Consider the following 22,422-nt stretch of genomic DNA (forward strand, 5'->3'; position numbering starts at 1 on the left):
GCAGAATGTGTAAGCAAGTTCAAAATAACAAAAGCTAACAATTTAGCAAACACAAAATAAGCTCAATTGGAAGGGACTCTGAGGGTCATCTGGTCCAACCCCCTGCAATGCAGGGATCTCAACTAAAGCATCAATGACAAATGACCACCCGACCTCTGCTTAAAAACCTCCAAGGAATCTTGTAACTTGAATCCATTGGTTCGCATCCTAGCCTCCGGAGCAGGAGAAAACAGTGGCGTAGTGTGGGTTGTCAGCACCCGGGGCAAGGCAAGTAATTTGCACCCCCTAACCCGTGGATTTGTGCCCCCTAACCCGTGGATTTGCGCCCCCTAACCCTAACCCCCAGGTGTTGCGCCCGGTGTGGCCGGCCCCCCCTGCACCCCCCACGCTACGCCACTGGGAGAAAACAAGCTTGCTCCATCTTCCATGTATCAGCACTTTAGATGTTTGAAGATGGCTGTCATATCTCCTCTTGGTCTCCTCTTTTCCAGGATAAACATACTCAACTCTCTCAACTATTCCTCATAAGGCTTGGTTTCCAGACCCTTGATCATCATGTTAACCAACCAACCAACCAACCAACCAACCAACCAACCAACCAACCAATCTAGGCTTAGGTACATAAATACAAAGCAAAACCAGAGTTGTTTGTTACAAAGCTTCTGGTCCTGGTCTTGCTGCACTCCAAGAAGCCTGGCTTAGATACATTTCAGACGACATTCAGCTGGCTCTCACATCTCTCCTCCAGAGAAGACAGACAGTGGCAAAATGCAAATGTCAGGGAAAGCGATGATGGCAAGACTCTTCCACAGCCTCCTGGAAGTACCAGCTGCTGGTGCAGGTCTTATTGGCCTAATCCAAGTCACTCTACTCCATTCTCCCCATCTGTAGACAGAAGGTAACAATACCATTCCATACCTCACAAGTGTCCCAGAAAAAACGGGGCATTCTGTTTTTCCTCGTCAGAGAACAGCGGCTCTTTTGGACACTGTGATCTTGCACAATTTTGCACTGAGATTCCCCCCCCCCCGCTTTTTCCGGGGCCACAATCTTACTCAAAATGCACAGAGGGTAAGAATTAGGGCTGCTGAGGAGGGTCCCAAAGGGCCGCATTTGACTCATAGAATCATAGAGTTGGAAGAGACCACAAGGGCCATCGAGTCCAACCCCCTGCCAAACAGGAAACACCATCAGAGCACTCCTGACATATGGTTGTCAAGCCTCTGCTTAAAGACCTCCAAAGAAGGAGACTCCACCACACTCCTTGGCAGCAAATTCCACTGTCGAACAGCTCTTACTGTCAGGAAGTTCTTCCTAATGTTTAGGTGGAATCTTCTTTCTTGTAGTTTCGATCCATTGCTCCATGTTCGCTTCTCTGGAGCAGCAGAAAACAACCTTTCTCCCTCCTCTATGTGACATCCTTTTATATATTTGAACATGGCTATCATATCACCCCTTAACCTCCTCTTCTCCAGGGTAAACATGCCCAGCTCCCTTAGCTGTTCCTCATAAGGCATCGTTTCCAGGCCTTTGACCATTTTGGTTGCCCTCCTCTGGAAACGTTCCAGTTTGTCAGTGTCCTTCTTGAACTGTGGTGCCCAGAACTGGACACAGTACTCCAGGTGAGGTCTGACCAGAGCAGAATACAGTGGCACTATTACTTCCCTTGATCTAGATGCTATACTCCTATTGATGCAGCCCAAACTCCTGGACGTGAGTCTGCATAGCCCAGCTATATTGGGACAAAACAGCATTTCTTCTTGGGTGGTGAGAACAACTTCACGTGCTGCTCTTATACAACAGAGATTATATGCATACACACCACGATAGGGTGGCACAGTTAAAAAACGCCATTGCCATCCTGCTTTCCTCTTGACGGCTAGAGCAAAGACCCATATCATGTTCGCCAAACATATACGGGTGTTTTTTTTATGTGCTTTAAGCACAGTTAAGTTATTTAAAGCCCTTTCTTCTCACTGTACAATTTATTCTTTCCTTCATGTCTCTCAGCATTTCCTATTTGTGGTCAGCGGAATTGTATCTTTCCTGTACTGAATCGTACACAAAGGATAATACTGTTCTGTTTTGTCTGTTGACAAGATCTTCAAATCCTACTGCCCCACGGACGCATAATCGAAATTTAAAGGAAAATGTTTCCATCTATTTCCCCACCACCACCACCCCAATATATACACATATATATGTAGGGATTTAGCTAAGACTTTGACACCATGGAAACTAGGCCCTAGGCGATGATCCTGTTCCTTCGAAATATTATCCCCTGACTTTCAATTTTGCTTGAGGTGTGTGTGTGTGTGTGTGTGTGTGTGTGTGTGATGAAAGAGCTCTTTCACAGAAACTTACTTTGCCCTTTAGCTGACATGCTCCCCAAACATCTAACTGCAGCGGATGTTTTGGTGCCTATGTACAAACGTTGGTATTCATTTAAAGCACAAGCCATAAGGGCATCATTTTGACATGTGAGATGTTTGTGAAGGGAAGGTGTTCACTGCAAGGACTCCCATGGTGCATGTATGCACACTCACATGTAAACACATACTTGGGATCCTTTCAAAGACGGCTGGGGCACCTAGCGTCAGAGGTGATAGGTAGCATCTGCTCTTGTCTTGTGCTGTTCAAGGCCCCGATGACCCTGCAGTGTATGGGGAGTTCAGCATTAGAAATAAACTCCCCCTTAGCTCCAACGATAGTCTCCCCCAGTAACATACCCTCCAACATCTCTCCAATGAAAATAGGGACGTCCTGTTCCATAACGATAATTTTACTGTTTATACCCCACACATCTTACTGGGTTGCCCCAGCCACTCTGGGCAGCTTCTAACACATATAAAAAAATAGGGGGGGGGACACACCCCTGACCATTATGTCCAGGTGTGACCGACTCTGGGGTTGCGGCGCTCATCTCGCTTTATTGGCCGAGGGAGCCGCCGTACAGCTTCCGGTCATGTGGCCAGCATGACTAAGCCGCTTCTGGCCAACCAGAGCAGCGCACGGAAACGCCGTTTACCTTCCCGCTGGAGCGGTACCTATTTATCTGCTTGCACTTTGTGCTTTCGAACTGCTAGGTTGGCAGGAGCTGGGACTGAACAATGGGAGCTCACCCCGTCGTGGGGATTCGAACTGCCGACCTTCTGATCGGCAAGTTCTAGGCTCTGTGGTTTAACCCACAGCGCCACGCGCATCCAATAAAAACATAACAAAACATTAAACATTTTTAAAAAACCCTTCCTTATACAGGATTGCCTTGGAGCGGATAACTCCATATCCTCCAACATTTCTCCATTGGTGTAGGGATATTGTGGAGTGGACAGTGAGGTCCGGAGGGAGCACACTCTCCACCAGCAGGCAGCCACGGTCTGCCTGCATGCGTGACCTTGGGGTGCAGGGCAAACCCCCCCCCCTCAGACAAGCCACGGCTGTCGGAACATCGTCTCCTATGTCTGACCTTTTGCGGTCTCAGCAGTCAGCGGTGTCCTGTCTGTAACCTCTTGTCCCTGAGACCTTTTGTTTCCTTCGTCATACACTGTGCAAGGGGATAATGACGCTGTGGAAACAGGTGCCAAAATAGCTTTGTACCACTCCACGATCTCGGGACGGAAGATGTGTAAAGGCCACAGCCCAAAATGTATCTGCCTGGTTTGCATATTTGTCTCAATAAAAGGAGGCTCCACAGGAATGGCAGCAGCTTGCTTCAGCCCACCTGTGCGCAGCTCACATGATGATCAACACCTGTCTTGGGCCTTCACTTCAATTGGAAATAGGGGCATTCTAAGGGAAAGTGGGACATTCCAGGATCAAATCAGAAACAGAGATGGCTTCCCTGGAACATCCCTGGAATAAGGGACATCCCTGGAGCATAGGAGCACTTGGAGGGTGTTGCTGGGGTGGATTTTTACCGAGTTTGCAGCTGTGGAAGGCTTACATCTCCTCACCCTGTGCACTGTGAAGCCCTCTTCCCTCTCTCTCTCTCTCTCACACACACACACATCCCTTGTGACTTTAAATTTTTTAAAAACCTACATGATCAGTCCGTGAAGCATTTGTTTCCATTGCTCACATCTCACATAATGTATGTTGGTGGAATGTCTGCACCCTTAGTGGGTAAGATGAACAATGATTGACATTCTTCTTTCTTTCGGAAATCGTCGTCAGTATTTTGAATTATTTTGGGGGGGGAACGCTTGGCACTTTAACCTTCTCTTATCCCAATCACATTATTTCTCTCTCTTTCTCCCAAGTGTTCTCTGATCTTTCTTCTCCTTCTGCAAACCTGTTTTCTGGCAGCAACCTTATCAGACCCAAAGGCCTACCTTTAATCCAAGGTGGCAGCATGGGAACCCAATTTAAATTGTCCATCTTTCTCCGTTTCCCTCTTTAGGATGGCCAGATGTGACAGATGATGGCAGGGCTCTTGCCCCATTAATACTTGCACAGAAGAAGGAATTTTAGCAAGAGCAGTTTCACATGGAGAGTTGAGGAAAGGGACACATCCTGGAATCACCTATGCTACCCAATTATTGGAGTCACAGGAATCCACATCCTCCTTTGTTTAAATCTGGCAAGTTTCTTTCTCTTTCTCTTGTTTATATATATATTTTAAGCTAAGTTGCATTGAAAATAAAAAAGATGCTGATTCTACTAGTAAGACCCATGAGGTTAGGTTGTGACCCACTTGTGCCCCCAGCTGTAGACCAATGCTATATAGCAGTGTTTTCCCAACCTTGGGCCTCCAGCTGTTTTTGAACTACAACTCCCATCATCCCTGACTAGCAAGACCAGTGGCAAGGGATGATGGGAATTGTAGTCCAAAAACAGCTGGAGGCCCAAGGTTGGCTATATAGAATGAAAGTGATGCATATTTTCACTGGATCAGTGTATGAACATGATATTTGAGAGTATGGAACCTTAAAAGGTTGTCTTGAAAATGATTGTCCATGTTACATGCCATTCCATTCAATGTTGCATTATTCTGTTCAATTATTGAATGAACGGAACTGGAGAAGGGAAGGGTTGACTCATACCGGTGTAGGGATGAAATGTGAATATTCACAAAGTTTCTACATTTTGTCCACATTCTGAAGAAAAATAAAGCCCTTTCTTCCATCTCCTCCTGCCTCACATCTGATGGGGGGCAGCCTGAGAAATGGGGGGCAGCCTGAGAAGAGCTCTAGACCCTCTAGAGGGTCTGCTCTGGAGAGCCCCATACCATCTGATTGTGGGAGCTGGAGCGGACAGGAGTGGAAGAAGAAGCTCTGTTGCACACACTGTAGTTGGCTGCACCAGCGCAGCTGCAACCTTGGAGACAACCCATATTTCCGAACGTCTTTTCTTTCAAAATACGCATTTCTAAACATACTGGGTGATATTCAGCTGGGTCATATTAGAGGCCCATTAGAAGTATTGGATTTAAGTCACTTAAGTCCACTGGTTTCAATGGGTCTGCTCTATGACTGCTGGATAGCTCCCATTTTCTCTCGAAACAGCATTTGCCACTTATCTTGAGCTGGAAACTCAACGTTTGATAGGCGGCTACATTTCAACCCACACGTTAATCTTGGAGGTGCGGATCAGGTCAGTCAGCACTGGAACCCACAAAGATGGATTTCCCCAAACACAAACCCTGGAGGCTCAAATGAAGAAGGAAAGAAAGACGACCTCAGGACACTTATATTTCTCTCCCTTCATACATTATTCTCTCTCCTAGACACAGGAGGAGAACAAGAGACTCACCTTCCTCCGCATGGGTCAGCTTGCTAATTCTAACCAGCTTGTTTTTATTTTTAAGTGCCAATCAACGAGAGTTATTTCTTGGCTGCTCAAGACAACAGAGTTTAAAGCTTAACGAAGAAAAGAGGAGACACAGAGGAGGGTCTGGTGCTAATGTCCTCTGTTCTCTGAACCTGTCTGTTCTACCAGTGACCCATAGAGGAGCTGTGTCAGCTTATCAGTTAACCAGCCATCGCTGACAGACAAATACCTTAAGACCGAGGTTGGGCGAAACTGCTACAAATGTGCGAACCATTTCAGAGCCGGCAAAAATCCCTTCATTCAGGTTTTTCAACCATGGCTAGAGATAACCGCATCTGCAATAATAGACTATATGCTTTCAGGAGTATTAGACTCAATTTTTTAAACCATGAGATGGGCTTTGTATTATTTTTATTTTTTTTGTTTTGGTGCGGTATTGATGGCACTGAAATCACAATGGGAGGTTTCCATTTCATGGTTTCAATTAAAATGATGAATAGTGATATGCCTTTCCAAGCCTGAAAGTCGTATGTGTTTAAGCAGGCCTCAATTCAGTTTGCCTACCTAGTCTGAGCATTCCAAAACTACTTCAACCAAGACACAGCCATTTTTCCAAATGCACACTTTCCCAGATTTTGTGAGGGAGTTCTCCAGCCCAAGTAATGTGCACAGAAATGCATTCACTAGGTTAAAGTGTAAAATATTAGTGAAAATACAATACAAAAATGCATTGCATTAGGGGAAATTGCTGTTTGAACAAGAAGTTTGCATTAGACTGCTGATGAATTTTCAGGAGGACTTAAATAGCAAATGTGTGGGAATGTGGAGAACTGAACTTAATATTGGAAAAAGGCCTAGAGAAACAAAAAGTGACAGATTAGCCTCTGTTTGGATCTGCCTCCATAATCTGCCAGTGTCTGGTTGGTCATTGGGTGGGGGGTGGGGCTGGGTTGCAGGGTCCTGGACTTTGGATTTGGGGTCCAGCCATCTCTGCATTGTATGTGCAATTCAGCTCCTTCACTGCACAAAAGATGCCTTTTTAAAATTAGGCCAATCATCCCTTCATTATCTAGCTATCTGGGAGCCAGATTTTTTTTTTCCTGAGCCAAATGTCCTGTTTTTTAAAAAAATGATTCGGCAACCCAGAGGGATACAGTTTTTAGGCTCTAGGCATTACTGAGTACCTGGATTTCTGTACCCCAGAATATATTTAGACTGAGCCATCTTCTAAATATATATTCAGAACAAAATACAATAAAATCAAATAGTGGGAGAAAATAGTAAATTATCTTGGAAGTAGAAAACAATGCAGTAAAACCATGTGCACAGCAAGTACAGCTGAAATCTTCTAAAAGCAATGCAAACCTATTATCTGGAGAATTAAAGAAAAAAGAGCTAAGAAAAGTCTTTTGAGATGAAAGTGCAAAAAGACAGGGCACTGGAAGGGGCTGAGCAGACATCACTTGGATAGGAGTTCCATACATGGGTGCCAACACTGAAAAAGCCCTGCTTTGCATTCCAAATGGCATTCATAGGAATGATCCATGTTTTTTCATGCATGTCTGCCTTTCCTTACATAACTTTTACAATGACCCTCATTTCAGATAATGTCTACACTTAAGCAACCGTGTTAAAAAATAAGAATCGGTTGCACTAATAGTGCAACTGTCACCACTCCACAGGTGCTTTATAGTTTTAAGAGAAAATGCAAGGGCACTATGAAGAAAGGAAGGAGGAGGGAGAAAGGTTGTATGACTGAAGTGTGCTCAGAGAAAGCTGATCCCATAGTTGAAAATGCCAGCGGGTTCCTAGTCCTGAAACCCAAATGCTTGTTGATTTTGGCTGAATGCATCTGTTGAGTACCGAGTGACATTTACCTGTGCAGGCAGCATCTTGGATTTCAACACAAACTAATCTAGCCATCCTTTTGGCATCCATCATTCCCAGTGACCCAAGCTAAAGAGCGGCATGCAACACCTTGTATGCTCTTGCTTTCAGGCGGGGTATCAGCTAGCAATTATGGCTAGTCATTTGTCCAAGCGCTTTTGGAGGAAAGGGGTGACCTGCTAGGGTCTGCATGTATTGTCAAACAAAGAGAGGCTTGGATCATGACAAGAATGCCTTCGCAAGTTCCCACCCAGCCAGCAATCAAGTTCTGTCTTGAAAAAATAACAGGGAAGGCAGAACACACAACGTTATCTCCCTTTCCTATCCATTTGTCCATTTTTGCATCACTTAAGAAAACACATTTGGTAAGGGGTCTGGCTTCTTAATGTGACAAGCTGGCCTTTTTTTGCAGGGAGGGGTTCATATTAACAGCCAGCTGATGGCAGTAGACATGGAGGCCGAATGACAGGACCCATGCCAAGGGGAGAGGAGACAAAGGGTTTCTTCCTGAAAGAGAGTGAGTGTGTGCAACAGAATGCATCTCCCCCCAAATACCTTTGTTTTGCTGTTCTGCTTCCCTAGAATATCTAGATTCGGTTAAGTATGCAAGTAGAAGACACCGTTGTTTTTACTTTAGGAGTGACGCAGGAATTCCCATTAGGACTGCATAACATTGCTAACTTTCAATCTGTGGCAACATGGAGGCAGCCCCGGAAAATGGAAAAAAGCAAACAGAGAGATTGGTACCGTGCTGAAAGGTTTAGCCATGCAAATAAAATAAAGTCATATCAACCCCAAACACATGCTGAATGCAACCTTTCTCTATGACAAAGGAGCCTATTGTTGTTTTTTCTTTTCTCAATGAGAGTTCCCTTGGGAGCCCTTTTTCTAGAAGCCTAGATCACTCGAGAGAGGTCCCCTCCTCTTCATGTGTTTAGAAAGGCTCTAGGAATGCAGAACCTGTTACTCTCCAGAGGTTATGAAACTTCCAATGCCTGCCAACTCTGGCCAGCATGGCTAGTGGTCAGGGATGACGGACATTGTCCATCTAGAGGGCCACAGCTTCCCCAGCCCTGTTCTAAAATCTAAAGTGAGGGTGGCTTTCCAGGTATTGTTTGACTCCAGCAGCCATCAATCCCAGCCAGCTTCAGGCCCATCCCTACTCAGCCTTGGTTAGGTATAGTTACAGATAGGTAGCCGTGTTGGTCTGCCATAGTCAAAACAAAACAAAATTCCTTCCAGTAGCACTTTAAAGACCAACTAAGTTAGTTCTTGGTATGAGCTTTCGTGTGCATGCACACTTCTTCAGATACACTGAAACAGAAGTCACCAGACCCTTCTATATAGTGAGAAGGTGGGGAGGGGTATTACTCAGAAGGGTGGTGGGAATGGGTGATTGGCAGATAGCTGTGATGAGCCTGTTGACGACTCTTAACGACTGCAATAGGTCTTACAGGAAAAAGCAAGGGGTGAGAAGGTGAAAAATGGCTTTGTCATGTATAATGAGATAAGAATCCAAGGTCTTTGTTCAGACCAGGTGTCTCCATGGTTTTAAGTTTGGTGATAAGTTGCAATTCAGCAGCAGAAAAACCAGTAGGAGAACACTTCAATCTCCCAGGACATTCTATACAAGATCTCAAAGTAGCTGTTTTACTACAAAGGAATTTCAGAAATAGACTGGAAAGAGAAGCTGCTGAATTACAATTTATCACCAAACTTAAAACCATGGAGACACCTGGTCTGAACAAAGACCTTGGATTCTTATCTCATTATACATGACAAAGCCATTTTTCACCTTCTCACCCCTTGCTTTTTCCTGTAAGACCTATTGCAGTCGTTAAGAGTCGTCAACAGGCTCATCACAGCTATCTGCCAATCACCCATTCCCACCACCCTTCTGAGTAATACCCCTCCCCACCTTCTCACTATATAGAAGGGTCTGGTAACTTCTGTTTCAGTGTATCTGAAGAAGTGTGCATGCACACGAAAGCTCATACCAAGAACTAACTTAGTTGGTCTTTAAGGTGCTACTGGAAGGAATTTTTTTTTGTTTTGGTTAGGTATGATATTGACTAAACATCAGGAAGAACTTTCTTGTGGCGAGAGCTACTTGGCAGTGGAATGGACTCCCTCGGGAGATGGTGGACTCTCCTTCCTTGGAGGTTTTAAAGCAGAGGTTGGGTGGCCATCTGCCATGGATACTTTAGTTGAGGTTCCTACATTGCAGCAGGCTGGACTAGATCATCCTTGGGGTCCCTTTCAACTCTACAGTTCTGTGATGGGAGCTATAACCCTCATCTCTGACCTGGAACAAGATTGCAAAGATGCTCCAGGCAATTGGACTGTATGAAGCACAGCATGGGAACTATCTAACATGTGCCTATGACTATATTTCCATTGGTTTTTATAGCTGTAAGCTGCCCTGAGAACTTGCTTATAGGATGGCAAAGAAATGCTTAATATAACAGAACATCCAAAACAGTTGCATCTATATTTAATCACTTGATGTGTGTCTAGTTCTAGCTCTTTATCATCCCAAATCCCCTTTGTTCTGTTCTGTTTGTTTTTAGTTGTTTAATTACCTATTACACATGAATATCCCTTTTGTTCTTTAAGGGGCACTGTATTGTTCTAAGTAATTGTTATATAAATGAAAATTTCTTGTAATAAAGGGTATGTACTTAAAACAAACAAGGAAATGTCTGCCTCACCAAAACAAACTCACACACATTTATTGCAGCTCTCTCGGCCATGTTTCTGGGCGAGAGCCCTGCAAAGCTATTGCCTGTTCTTAGAACAGTGGTTTTTAGATTTTGAGAGCCAGCATGTTGGCATCCATCTCTCTCAAGAGGCAATGGAGTGCGCCTCCGGGGGTGAAGTCAAACCGCTGGCGCTCACACCGCCTGCTGTGACTGCAGAATCCAAAGCCATAACTATGGGGGAAGCAAGACTCTCTTGGGGTGTTTATGCTGTGAATCCCTTCATCGTAAGGTTCAGATTGTATCTGTGTAAGTAAACACAGGTTGAATCCTGACAAGACAGAAGTACTGTTTTGGGGGGACAGGAGGTGGGCGGGTGTGGAGGACTCCCTGGTCCTGAATGGGGTAACTGTGCCCCTGAAGGATCAGGTGCGCAACCTCGGAGTCATTTTGGATTCACAGCTGTCCATGGAGGCTCAGGTCAATTCTGTGTCCAGGGCAGCTGTCTACCAGCTCCATCTGGCATGCAGGCTGAGACCCTACCTGCCCGCAGACTGTCTCGCCAGAGTGCTGCATGCTCTGGTTATCTCCCGCTTGGACTACTGCAATGCGCTCTGTGTGGGACTACCTTTGAAGGTGACCTGGAAACTACAACTAATCCAGAACGCGGCAGCTAGACTGGTGACTGGGAGCAGCCACTGAGACCACATGACACCGGTCTTGAAAGACCTACATTGGCTCCCAGTACGTTTCCGAGCCCAATTCAAAGTGTTGGTGCTGACCTTTAAAGCCCTAAACGGCCTCGGCCCAGTATACCTGAAGGAGCATCTCCACCCCCATCGTTCAGCCCGGACACTGAGGTCCTGTGCCAAGGGCCTTCTGGTGGTGCCCTCGCTGTGAGAAGCCACGTTACAGGGAATCAGGCAGAGGGCCTTCTCGGTAGTGGCGCCCGCCCTGTGGAATGCCCTCCCACCAGATGTCAAAGCGATAAACAACTACCTGACATTTAGAAGACATCTGAAGGCAGCCCTGTTCAGGGAAGTTTTTAATGTGTGACATTTTAATTTATTTTTTAATCTTTGTTGGAAGCCACCCAGAGTGGCTGGAGAAACCCAGCCACATGGGCTGGGTACAAATAATAAATTATTATTATTAATATAATCTAAAGGAAACACGAACCCTGGGTGAACGCCTGGAATCTTTCACCGCTTGAATATTGGGGTGGCGTACAACAGAAAAGAAACAGAAAATGTAGATAACCATGGGCTCGCAACTGGGAGGAAGATCATTCATTTCAGTTCAAGACAGGGAATAAATGCAAAAGACTTCGTTTTCTCGTGTATGGAAAGCAGGTCTCAGATAAACAACGTAGTCCAGAAAACACACGTTTGTGTGCTAAGTCTGTTACACACACCAAGCTCAAGGCGAGACGCGTCTATAAATAAAAAACGCCCCACCCACCCTTCGCCGAAATCTGTGGGGAATTTAGTGAGTGTGTGTTTTTGTAAGATATTTCTGTTCAATTAGGCCACACCGTACAGTGGCTTTATATGAAAGGCGGCCTAGAGACAGAGCGAGCGCAGGGTGGCTCTGTGGAAGTGAGAGTACATTGTAATGATAGCAGCCGTGCTCGGGTTGCGAGTGTCATTCACCTCTTATTCTTAATCAAAAGGCTTCCAATCCCTTCTTGAGGCACGTCCTCTGGAAATGAAGGGACTGCCAGAGGAATCATTTGAATGTGGCAGCCCTTGATAATGATGAAATGAATAAAAGGTTCACTTTTTTATTTTATTTTATTTTGGTTTGGGTGAGCAGGAATTCAGCTCACGGCTCATGAAAAGGCCGCGGTTTAATAGCGGCCGCCGGCAGCCGCCAGGGCTTCTAGTTATCTGCCGTGCGGCCTCCTTTGCAGAGATAATGGCTGCAACAAGGGCTTCCCCTCAGCCTACTCTCAAGGTCTGACGGAGCAGAGGGAAGCAGCCTGAGAGGAATGGAGAGCCTGCTTCACACAATCACTCCTTGGAAATGTGCGCCATGTCATACCCGTGAGAGCATGGCAGCCATTTTGGGCGCCATGCTCTTGTGTGTGTGTGTTGTTTTTTTAGGGGGGGGGTGAGATCTTGCGATCTGATTAGTGTTGGGCAGCCCCTAGTGGAAACTGCCATTTAAATTTCCCACAATACATCAGTGCAACTCCATATTATGGGCATCATAGGAAATGGTGGCTAGGCAAAAACAGCAGCAACAACCATTTTGTGGATTGGCTGTTGGGCAGGTAATTGCAGGTATCTCTGCTGGTCTCTGAGAGCATGCTGGGATCCTGGTAGCTTCTTGAGGCTGCTGAGTGCATTTGTCAGGCCAGCCTGGTCCTAAATTGCCCTAATAGTTATACAGTGGACCCTCGGGTTACATTACCTTCGGGTAACGAAACTTTCGGGTATACTTCCGGGTTTCACCACGCGTGCATGCGCAGAAGCACTGTGCACACCGCACACATGCACAGAAACGTTCTATCGCGCCTCGTGTGCACGTGCAGAAGCAGCACTTCTAGATGCAGATTTTTCGGGGAATGTATGGACCCCCCGAACGAATAAAGTTTGTATCCGGAGGGTCCACTGCAGTAGGGTTTGGTGTTGCCAATTTGTTGCAATCTGAAGTGTTGTTCAGTGACTGACTCTCTCTCTCTCTCTCTCTCTCTCTCTCTCTCTCTCTCTCTCTCTCTCTCTGTGTGTGTGTGTACGTATGCAATACAATATTTGTGAAAATTTTCTGTTTGCACGTATATATTTATTTATAACATCACTGGGTATATGCCTATGAATAACTTCAGGGCGGGGTACTTGCATGTTTTCCTTCGCAGAGCTCAACAGTCTATTTGAAACGCCGTCAAAGGACAGCCCTTTCTTTGCAGGAGTCCCCTTATGAAAAGGGGTGTCTGGTCCAAGTCAAGAAGGGAGAGCAGCAGGAGTCTTCCGGTTGCCCATCAGCAGTTGGCACCTGGGTAGCAGATGGAGCAGATACACACCTGGCCACAGCCTTTCCTGCTATGGTGAGATGTATTGTCGTTCTGTTTAAATGGTTGTCATTAATAATAAATATGCCCATGTTTATACTGAAATTAGCACAGGCAAATTTCACACAAACCTGTATCCTTACAGCAGGGTCTAGCTAAACTAATAAAAACTTTTGGCAACTGACTTAAGAGCTGCCCCTCACTCCACTGCCCCCTTCAGACTGTCTAAAGTAATTTGATATTTCCAGGTTGATTGTGTGTCTCAGATGCACAGAAATAGGAATTCATGACACAGTTGTGTACAAAGGAGACCTTTTTTTTTACAGTTTACTTGTTTATAACATCTATTGGTTTCACTCTCGGTCCTAAGGCACTCGAGATGATATACACATTTTAAAGATATGAAATGATAATCTTGTGTACTGTTATTTCTTTTGTAGGGCTGACAATTAGGGGGTTTGGAGACTCAATTTAGCAGCCAAGATTGACACACACACATCCTGTCTCCAACAGGACCATCCTAAAGATGCCCCTCAGCTGCTTGGTATTAATTAATTAGTTAATTAAAATAATGTAAATGCCTATTTAAAAGATAACTAAGTTTCAAAGCAGCTTGCAACTGAACTTAGAGAAGAAAAGAACATGACAAAATAGCAAAATAATGACAAACAAAGGTCAAATGCAAAGCACACACACACACACACACACATGTTTGGAAAATAGAATATTCTCTTGAATATGAAGACATCTCAGAGAAAAATCAAATGCAAAAATATAGCAAAACTTCACAAAACAGCATCATTAGCTGAGATAGAAGCTGCACCCCCACTCTCCCCCCATAGCAACGTGTCCCAGATACATTCCTAGCAATCTTCCCCATACAATATTCTCTCTTTAGCTTTCCCACCAGCCACACAGATAACACAGATAATCCCCAGCCAACCGCTTGTTACAAGGCTAACGTCTGGACTACAAAAAAAATACCTGGCAGCTTTGAGCATAATTTGCAGCCAGCTCATTCACCCAGCTCCATCTAGGGCAATACAGACCCACCACGCCCTCCTTGTCTGCCACCCAGGTGGGGCCATACTCCCTACCGGTTCAGTCTTTCACACTGAGCAGTATTAAGCAACTTTGAAACGCACAAAAACATTGTGAGCCAGACCCTTTTGTACAAGCTGAGACACAGTTTGCGGAGGTTTTTGCAGAGTTAAGTTGCTGAAAAAGAATTCTGGTGATCAGTCCAAAGGTCCGTCTAGGTCTGTATTCTTGCTTTTCCCAATCTGATGCCTCTGGGCTGTGAATGTGCAGTTGTTCCTTATGCTGTGATCCTTTCTAACAACTGATATTCACTGGCATGCTGACACTGTGGGATAGTGGGTAGAGCAGTGTTTCTCAAATGTGGGTCTCCAGCTGTTGTTGGACTACAACTCCCATCATCCTTGACCATCCCAGCTAAGGATGATGGAAGTTGTAGTCCAACAACAACTGCAGACCCATGCTTGAGAAACACTGGGTTTGCATATCAAATGAAAGATACTCAGAGTCGAGAGTGGATTTCATGCTCTTTATTCAGCTCATAGTGGTGAGGAGGAATGAAAGTCCCCTCAAAGTATCTGCTTTATATACATTATTTACACAATGGGCTTTACGTGATTGGCTAATTCCGGAATTCTCCTGTAGGCCAATCAGGTTGTGGATTCACTTCCACCTGGATCTGGATTGGGTGGCTCCTGCAGACCAATCATACTGCTGCATTGTTCTAGGACCAATCAGACTGCTGCATTCTGAATCCTATTGTTCTAGGACCAATCAGACTGCTCTATTTTGGATCCTATTCAACTCAGTACATAACATCAAACTAGGACCTGGGAGACCAGGTTCAAATCCCCACTTGGCCATGAAACTCACTGGGTGACTTTGGACCGGTCACCAACTTTGAGGCCATCCTACCTCACAGGAATGTTGTGACAGTAATGTGGAGAGGCAAGGAGTCCAACACCTTGAGCTTCTTGGGTGGAAAGTGGGACATGAACGTAATAATAAATACAGCACCCAAAAGCATTTTACAGTAAAACAACATATATAAAACAGTTAAAAGCAATATAAAAATGCAAAACAACAACAACAACAACCATTCAACCATTTAAAACCAACAGTACATACTTGATATCAATGCCTCTAAAGCCAAAACCTATTAATTACTACAATCACAATAACAGGAAAAGCAAAATGGCAGGACTGAAAGAAGAAAAACAGCCGATATCATTGAACCATGTAGGGTCAGACCAGAATAATCTATTAAGGAGGATGTTTGTTAAAGTTTACTTCCCTCTTCCATATGTTGAGAAGGTTTCTAGTCCTCATGGGAAAGGCCTTGAGGTGAAATTTAATTCATCTAACTCCATTATTTCATCTGACTCAATAGTTATTATAACAAACAAACAATATTCACTCAATATAATGTCAATTTCAACTCCAGTTTTTAATACCTAATGTTATTGCCTTCAAATTCATCAAGAGGACAAGATTTAGAGTGCTGCTTGCTGCTGCTTCTTTTTTTAAGGATCCATCCAAGTCAAATGTCAAGAGCAGAATTGGAATAGTTTCAACATTCTGCCCCACGGAAGCCTGCCAACGCGTTGAGTAATGAACTGGGAGCAGCAGGTAACAGGAAATGGGTCCTCGTGAGTCAAACGCAGAGTCTGCAGGGCCTAGGAAATCTCCCAAAGACTACAGATGCTATTCCCATAAGAGCCAGGGCTTGAGTGAGACTTAAGTATCAGCACACACTTGATACTGGTCAGTCGTCTTCTGACTACCGATGATGGAGAGAGAAGAACAGTTGTGGGTCTAGCATAGCAAACTCACTTTTTGCATCAGGAAAAAGGCAGTTTGCCTCTGAATAGCACTTGCAGGGAATTGCAAGTGGGAAGAGGGCTGTTGGACCCAGGTCCTACTTGCAGGCACCCTATGGACATCTGGTTGGCTACTGTGAGAACAAATATGCTGGATTTGATGGGCCTTTGGCCTGATCCAGTAGGACACGTAGGTTCTCATTCCTATAGCATCCTCCCTGTCACTTGGTTCCTGCTTTTATGATGGACACTTCTCAGAAGCCTTTAGACATTTTTCTGTGTGGATTATCAGGATCCCTCCTAATCTCGTGATGTGGAACAGCGCTTAGATTGAAGAATGTCACGCCTAATGCCTTAAATAAATAACCTTGGACAGCGTGTCAAAAATTTAGCTGCTGAGATCCTTCATTCTTGCTTGCCCTTCCCCTCAATGTCCCTCCCTTTCTGCTGCGTGCCAAACCTGTTTGCCAAGTACGGCCATTTTGCTAGGTCACAAAATTCTTTGCGACTGCAAAGGAAGGTGATTTGCTTTGGGCAATCAGATGTTTTAGGAAGATTAGGACAAAGGAAGAGCGGAATGAAATTAATGGAGTACTAGGCAAGAACAAGGGGGCAAAGACTGGAAATAGAGAGAGAAGCAGAGGGTGGTTAGATGGTTGGTTAGTAGGTTAGTTGCGTCAGCTGCAGTGGCGTAGCGTGGGGGGTGCAGGGGGGGCCCGGCCGCAACATCTGGGGGTTAGGGTTAGGGGGCGCAAATCCACGGGTTAGGGGGCACAAATTACTTGCCTTGCCCTGGGTGCTGACAACCCACGCTACACCACTGGTCAGCTGGGGAAACTGATGGTGCTGGAGGTGGTCTGGAGATACTGTATTTTTTGCTCTATAAGACTCACTTTTTCACTCCTAAAAAGTAAGGGGAAATGTGTGTGTGTCTTATGGAGCGAATGCAGGCTGCGCAGCTATCCCAGAAGCCAGAACAGCAAAAGGGATTGCTGCCTTCACTGCGTAGCAGCAAAAAACTAGGTGCGTCTTGTGATCTGGTGCGTCTTATAGAGCGAAAAATATGGGTAAGTGGTAGGAGGAAGTTGACATAAATTAAGATGGGAGCAAGATTTAAAGGCTGGAGGTAGGGATACGGGAGGAATTTGATTCATTTAAAGGCAAACCTATCTAATTTGCACTTCCTGGAAAATACAATTAAATGAAACACAGCCGGTGTTTGAAATAATTGCTTCTCCAAATTTTGCAAAGCGGTTCTCCAGACAATTAATTTTTGCAAAAATGCATATTTTCAGCTAAAGGTGCACAAAAATCACAAACGGATGTGCAAATGTGGGAAACCGGAATTAAGATTGGAAAAAGAGGAACGCCTTTCCCTAGATGGAGGTGGTCCAGGAAGGTTAGAAGACAATGTAGTTCAGGGGCAGACCGGCTGACTGACAGTTGGAAAGGGATGCATCCGAGCTGGATGTCGTGGACAGCAGTAACAATAGTGGTTCGCAGTTGTTGCAACCTATGGCTAGAACACTCGAAGCCTCTTCCAAGTGTTATTGTGTCCTAACGTAGCACAATAACTGGGGAGTTTCTGTAGGAAGGAAGCTCTCAGCTCCCAGAGGACCACCATCACTAGGCTCAACAAAGCAAGAAACATTGTCAAGGAAGTGTGAAAAGGGGTGTATAGTTTTACTCTCGGCTGGAAGTTCTCAGAGAACATTTGACGTAAGGTGCACAGCCTGAGAGTCATTCTGAACTCACAGCTGTCCATGGAGGCACAGGTCAATTCTGTGTCCAGGGCAGCTGTTTACCAGCTCCATCTGGTATGCAGGCTGAGACCCTACCTGCCTGCGGACTGTCTCACCAGAGTGGTGCATGTTCTGGTTATCTCCCGCTTGGACTACTGCAATGCGCTCTTTGTGGGGCTACCTTTGAAGGTGACCCGGAAACTACAATTAATCCAGAATGTGGCAGCTAGACTGGTGATTGGGAGCGGCTGCCGAGACCATATAACACCGGTCTTGAAAGCCCTACACTGGCTCCCAGTACGTTTCGGAGCACAATTCAAGTGTTGGTGCTGACCTTTAAAGCCCTAAACGGCCTCAGTCCAGAATACCTGAAGGAGCGTCTCCACCCCCATCGTTCAGCCCAGACACTGAGGTCCAGCGCTGAGGGCCTTCTAGCGGTTCCCTCACTGCGAGAAGTGAGGCTACAGGCAGAGGGCCTTCTCGGTAGTGGCACCCGTCCTGTGGAACACCCTCCCACCAGATGTCAAAAAGAAAAATAACTACCAAACTTTTAGAAGACATCTAAAGGCAGCCCTGTCTAGGGAAGCTTTTAATGTTTAATAGGTTATTGTATTTTAGTGTTTTGTTGGGACCCAGCCAGATGGGCGGGGTATAAATAAATTATAATTATAATTATAATTATAATTATAATTATAATTATAATTATAATTATAATAATTATAATTATAATTATAATTATTATTATTATTATTATTATTATTATTATTATAGTGGGATGCCTGTATTCTCACATGGCGAAACTGTGAATCACAGGCACTGAAAATGATAAAGGTGTTAAAAAGGATGGTTGCACCTTTCTTTCGCCACTTGGGGGCGCACTTGCACAACCATTAACGATGGAAGACTAGCAGGTTTTCCTGACCTCATAGTTTTGAAAACCTGCGGAAAAACACACACGGGGGGGGGGGGGGACGGGACAAACAACATGTAAAGCTCACCCTTTCTCACGCAGATTTCAAAACCCTGCTATTCAGCTTGAGCAACTGAAGAAAGGGTAAATTTAGCTGAGGAAATAGTTTTTGTCATGCTTGCGCATAGTGTAATTAGCTTAATAAGAGAAGCTATTTTTAAACGTTCGCTCCGGTGAAGTGGTCTTGGCTTCTCTCCATGCACGTTAATTCACACGGCGAAAGGGTACCAGCCCAGTAGGTCTGGTTAGGCCTGTGGCTCCAGCCTGGAAGAGAGAAGAGGGTCCCATCAGAACTGTCACTCACTTTGACAACTTGATTTGCCACACAGCATTCGATGCCATGGCAACAGGAAAATCCCAAATTGAGCAATGATTTGCCGAACATTACAGGCAAGGAAGGGGCTCTCCAATTCTACTTTACGAAAACAGATCTCAGAGTTACTAAGATTGAAAGGAAAAAAATAATACGTGCTTTGGGATGCGAGTTTCACAATAAAAATAGCACCACAAACCAAAGCCACAGCACACTCATTTGCAGTTGCCCTTTCTGCTTCTGGCCCGCCGTTTAAAAATAAAATAAAATCCAGACTTCATTTCTTCTTCTCTGGCTATATGCAAGTACCTCAAAACTCCCTCAGACTTTTTTTTTTAAAAAAACCATTTTGGATTTTAGCCTCCAACTCTGACAAGTTCCTGTGACATATACTTCAGCTTCAAAGAACATTAAATTCATGGCTCTGACACCTGAACCTTTCGCTAGGGAACTATAGAGAAGCCTTCAGGAACTACGATATATTGACTTTGGAAAGTGAAGAGTGCTACCTTGGACACCCTTGTGAGGAAGGACGGGTTATAAATTGAACAACAACAACAACAACAACAACAATTTATGGCTGTAATCATGGCAGGATTCAGATAAGCCCTTCACAAGCTCAAAGATGGAATACTCTAAGCTCTGCCACCAATGTTGTGTGTCTCATGACTGGGTTGCAGATTTGAACCCAAGTCTCCCAGGTCAACGTTTGACATTCTAAGTACTACAACACTCTGGCTCTCTCTAATGAGAGTAATGTGCCCCTAAGACATTTCACCTGGAGGTACTACCCCTACTGATAATGCTGGCATCCTCCTGAAAGTTCATCTTATATGAATGTACACCCCACCGTCAAATCTTGACATAGCCAATGTTAGTCAGAGTCCCTGGCACCTGGATCTCCCCTCTACCTTTGAAGATGGAGATAACATTTGCCCTCCTCTAGTTTGCAGGGACCTCACCTGTTCTTCAAGAATTCTCAAAGGTTATAGACAGAGGCTCTGAGATCACACCTGCAAGCTCCTTTAGTACCCTTTGGTGCAGCTAATCAGGCCCTGAAGATTTGAATTCATTTAAAGTAGCTAGGTGTTCCCTTACCACCCTCCTTGTATTGTTTACTCTGTTCTCCCCAGGTTGGGCAATGCATCTCTTTGGGTGAGGACAGTGACAAAGTAGGTGTTGAGCTGTTCCCTCTGCACCCAATAGCATTTCTCCATTTTCTCCACATAGAGAACCTACTATTTGCTTGTTCTTCTCCTCAACCCACCAGGTTTCAGTAATGCCTAATAGGTCATATTTGCCATCCTGTATTAAAAGCTCCACTTCGTTTTGCTTGTTTCCCATACTCTGTGCATTAGTATAGAGACAGCTGAAACCATGAGCCATTTCATCCAGCTGCTTCCTTCTTGTAGTTTCCTGCCCACTAGCAAATTTGCTAATTCATCTCAAGTTTGCAACAAAACTCAATCCAGTGAATTAGCATTTGCAGTTGTTGCTTTCGGTCTATAAATGATACATTTCCCCTGGATTTGCATTGTGTTTCCTATGCCTTGAAACGAATGGATCGGAATAACATAACAACCATGTAACTTACTGACATAATTTCTCTACAGCAGCCAGCGAGGCAAATAATGTAATTTTTGGTAGAAGGAGAGATGCAGTGGAATAGAAACAACGGCGTATGCAACTAGTAGATGGCGGGATGGAAAACAATGCTTTTTTACATCTCTCCTTCCCAGTAACTCTTATCTATTTCATTGCAAGTATATTGTAAGCAGCTTCAATAACTAGTAGGTGGGATGTAAATACTAATTAATAAATATTGCTGTGGAGACCCCTTCCCTTTTCTGCTTGAAAGGACGCCAGAAACTTTCTAATCTCTTGCATGTTTGTTCTGCCCACACACCTTGATCATATAACCTTAAAGGGGAGTGGGGGGGCACCGGCCAAGTGCATATGAGGCTACTTGTGTGCTTTCTGTGGCATTAGCATCTGCCGGGGTGCTGCGAGTCCCTGTATGTAAGAGAAATCCTCCCCGCGGGAGTTGCTTAGTGCGAGAGAATGATTAGCAATTGCTAGTGATTAGTAATTTTCTCCCACAGATGGCTTTTCTGCATTCCTGTAGAGCTCCACATACACGGTGGCTCTGCCAATGCACTGCAAAGGCAGAAAACACTATGTGGCAGGAAAGGAAGAAATATCTGGCAGGCTTCTCTCCCCCCCCTCCCTTTTCTGTTATTGTTATAAACAAGCAGCCTAATCGCACTGGCAAATAAGCAAGAAGGGGAACAAATGAGCTGGGTTCTGAATTATTTTGTATACATGGGGCTAGAATCATTCCATGTAAATCAAAGTTCTCCAGGGGATCAGGGCTACATTAAAGTGCATGTTGGGGTGGGGGGAGGTAGACACTCAGTGAACCGGGCAGCTTAGAAGTTGAATTGCACACTTCCCATGAGGTTAGGAATCTATCGTTCTACCAAAATAATAATAATAATAATAATTTATACCCCGCCCTCCCCGGCCAGAGCCAGGCTCAGGGCGGCTAACACCAATAAAATTACAATAAAACATAACAGGGGAAACAAACAAACAAACAAAAACAAAACCAGTTTATTAAAATAAGGGTTAAAATACAATTTAAAATGCAGCCTCATTTTAATAGTAGCCCATAAATCAAAACCATAAGGGGAGGGAAACATAAGGGTCAGACTGAGTCCAAACCAAAGGCCGGGTGGAACAGCTCTGTATTGCAGGTCCTGCGGAAAGATGTCAAATCCCGCAGGGCTCTAGTCTCTTGTGACAAAGCATTCCACCAAGTCAGGGCCAGTACTGAAAAGGCCCTGGCCCTAGTTGAGACCAATCTAACTACCTTGCGACTTGGGACCTTCAAAGTGTTGTCATTTGTGGACCTTAAGGTCCTCCGTGGGGCATAGCAGGAAAGGCGGTCCTGTAGGTAGGAGGGTCCTAGGCCGTTGCTTTGGTTGTCTTGTTTTATTCCCTCCAGCCCCCCTGGAAGGTAGACCAGTGATATTATCTCCCGGTTGGAGGGGGAGAGGAGCCTTGCTTGGGCAACCCATTGAGCTCATGGCAGAAGTAAATTTTAATTTTGATTTGTTGCTCAGTCTCCTGGCCACCAAGCTAAGCAATATTTCCATGTGCTCTGGCACT

General features: G+C 44.9%; 1 long non-coding RNA gene across 3 annotated transcripts in view; it reads left to right on the forward strand.

The window, feature by feature from the left end:
- Nucleotides 1-21,749, forward strand: part of LOC309370004 — an 89,762-nt gene extending 68,013 nt beyond the window's left edge. For 2 of the 3 annotated variants that reach the window (XR_014168340.1, XR_014168341.1), the window contains exons 2-4: nucleotides 4,400-4,579; nucleotides 13,216-13,404; nucleotides 15,935-16,823. This is a non-coding gene — a long non-coding RNA (uncharacterized lncRNA). Of the gene's footprint in view, nucleotides 1-4,399; nucleotides 4,580-13,215; nucleotides 13,405-15,934; nucleotides 16,824-20,864 lie in introns of those variants that run through there. The other variant, XR_014168339.1, reaches the window with a different exon arrangement.
- The last annotated feature ends 673 nt before the right edge of the window (nucleotides 21,750-22,422 follow it).

The sequence above is a fragment of the Podarcis melisellensis genome, assembly GCF_964234715.1.
Source record: "Podarcis melisellensis genome assembly, chromosome: 5".
Lineage (NCBI taxonomy): Eukaryota > Metazoa > Chordata > Lepidosauria > Squamata > Lacertidae > Podarcis > Podarcis melisellensis.